The sequence below is a fragment of the Prionailurus bengalensis genome, chromosome C1 (genome assembly GCF_016509475.1).
Source record: "Prionailurus bengalensis isolate Pbe53 chromosome C1, Fcat_Pben_1.1_paternal_pri, whole genome shotgun sequence".
NCBI lineage: Eukaryota > Metazoa > Chordata > Mammalia > Carnivora > Felidae > Prionailurus > Prionailurus bengalensis.
Window position 1 is genome coordinate 175,084,396 of NC_057345.1, and position 2,491 is coordinate 175,086,886.

The following is a 2,491-nucleotide window of genomic DNA, read 5'->3' on the forward strand; positions in this document are numbered from 1 at the left end:
GGAGGCCTTTAACATAAAAATAAATATCAAATAGCCAAAATCAAAACACTCTGAGGAAGAAACAGATACTCTGCAGGGGGAAGAAAACATAAAAATTTTGCATAAGCTTTTTAGAGAGTTAAGTCTACTGAAATAATAAAAAAGAACAAAAAGCTACAATAAAGAAATAGTAAGAGAACAAAAAAATAACTTAAAATAAGACACAAGAGAATTTTAAGAGAGGGAGAGAGAAACGAAAGGATCTGGAACAAGAATTGCTTTTTACTTCTCATCAACAACACTGAAGCTATAAAACATGCAGCAATGCCTTAAAAATTCTGAGGAAAAGTGATTTCAATCCTAGAGTTCCACACCTAGCTGAAGTTAGTATTATGCAGAAAGAATGAAAACATTTTCAGACATGCAAGGTTTTTAAAATATTTACCTCCCATCAAACTTGTCCCTCCTCAGGAAGTTACTAGAGTATGTGATCTAGTAATGAACAGAAGTAAACCCATAGAGAGAAAGACACAGGCTACAGGACACAGGGAATCTAATGAGGATACAGGTGGAAGGAATCTCCAGAATAATAAGGAGAAGAAAAATGGTCCAAACTGGAGTTCAGAAAACCCCATCAGATTTGCTTCTTTAGGAAAGTGAAGTTGACAGACTGAATATGAAAAGTTTAAGGTTTTGTTGTTGTTGTTGTTTTTTTTTTTTGCATGATGTTCAGAGTTTCTAGCTGAATCAGTCCTAAGGCACAGAAAGTTAAGAAATAATCTGTAACAGACCTTTCATATGCCATCTCAGGTTACCTTGGTCACAACTCTTTTAGCGGCCATTGGGATTTGTTTCCTCACATGGGTCCAACCTGCCAGCACCTCAGCCTTCCATTCTTCAGGCTGATTTGTTGGCTGTTATGTTTGAGATGCCTTTAGGTAATCAGTTATCCTGTTGTGGGGGGATGGGGTGTGGGGGGTGGGAGGATGGTTCTGGCAAGGGGGATTTTCAGTTATTAAACCCAGTAAAACCACAGGCAAACCATTACAACTAGGGCTTGCAAATCCTGGGAGATGGGAACTGATGGGTAAGTTGCCCTCTGCCCCTACTCCAGGCCTCCTGAAATAGACTCTGAAGATGGTCCTGCAAGATGGAGCATCAGCTGCACCTGATATCCTCAACAATGATCAGTTCTAGGAATAAAAATATTGTACAGATATTTGAAATTTAATCATAGCTTACTGCGTGGGTTTACTCTGATTAGTGTTTACATATTGATCATATTTTAATATATTTTGTAGTAACCCAACTGAAAGCATGATGGAAATTGGGAAAATGAAAGAAGGGTGAGTGGTGTGTGGTGAGAGAGGAGTGAGCAAAAGGCAAACCCTTAACTTCTGTAGTGGGAAGGAAATTAAAAATTAAGAAGTTGTTTGAAGATAAAAAAATAAGTAAATAAATAGACAAAACAAAACAAAACAAAAAACCCCAAAAAACAAAGCTGCTGTGGAAGAAGAACAGGTATAGAGGGGCCAGGGACCTCTTCTATCTTATCAAGCATTAATTCTTTAAACTATGTTCATTTAAAAGTAAAAAAAAAAAATTATTTATTTATTTGCTTACTTATCATAGCGAGCGGGGGAGGGGGAGAGAGAGAGAGAGAGAGAGAGAGAGCGAGAGCCTGCCTGCTTAGGAGCAAGTTCTGTGCTCAGTGCAGAGCCCCACAAGGGGCTTGAAATCACTAAGTGTGAGATCATGACCTGAGCCAAAATCCAGAGTTGGAGGCTTTACTTGCTGAGCCACTCAGGCACCCTGATTAAGACTCGGCAGCGGCCATGGGGCATACATGGCTTGCTGGCCGCCTGGTTCTGCTTCCTCTGCAACCATGTCTGACAAACATGATATGGCTGAGATTGAGAAATTCGATACGTAGAAACTAAAGAAGACAAAGATGCAAGAAAAAAAATCCACTGCTGTCCTAGGAAACGATTGAACAGGAGGAGCAAGCAGGCGAATCGTAATGAGGCCTGAGCTGCCAATATGGGCTGTATATTTCACAAGCATTCCCTTCTTATTTTACTTGTTTGAGCTGTTTAACTTTGTAAGCTGGAAGGAGGTTAGATCGAGTTTAAATGACTTCTGCCCTTTTTCTCATCAAAGAATCTGAACTACTGACCGTGAACACTGGGCCTCCTCTCCTGTCTGCCTGTCTGGCTGGCAGGGAAAGAAAAGAACTTGAAGGCTGGTGAAGGAGGAAGCGGGTGGGAACCGCCAGTAGAAAGTAAGTTGGTCCAGGTGTTAGGCAGACTGTAAAATGCAGTTTAATCAGAGTGCCATTTTTTTCCTTCAAATGATTTTCATTATCGGAATGCACAATTTTTAAATATGCAAATAAAAAGTTTAAAATGTGGTTGGTGTGAAAAAACTTTGATTAAAATAAAAATAAATTTCATGGCTAGTTTTAAGTAATTTAATTTTCATAGATTTTGGTGAGGTATTATTACTTGAGATC

General features: G+C 39.2%; 1 pseudogene; it reads left to right on the plus strand.

The window, feature by feature from the left end:
• Window positions 1-1,846: 1,846 nt before the first annotated feature.
• Window positions 1,847-2,150, plus strand: LOC122479705 (annotated as a pseudogene).
• Window positions 2,151-2,491: the final 341 nt, after the last annotated feature.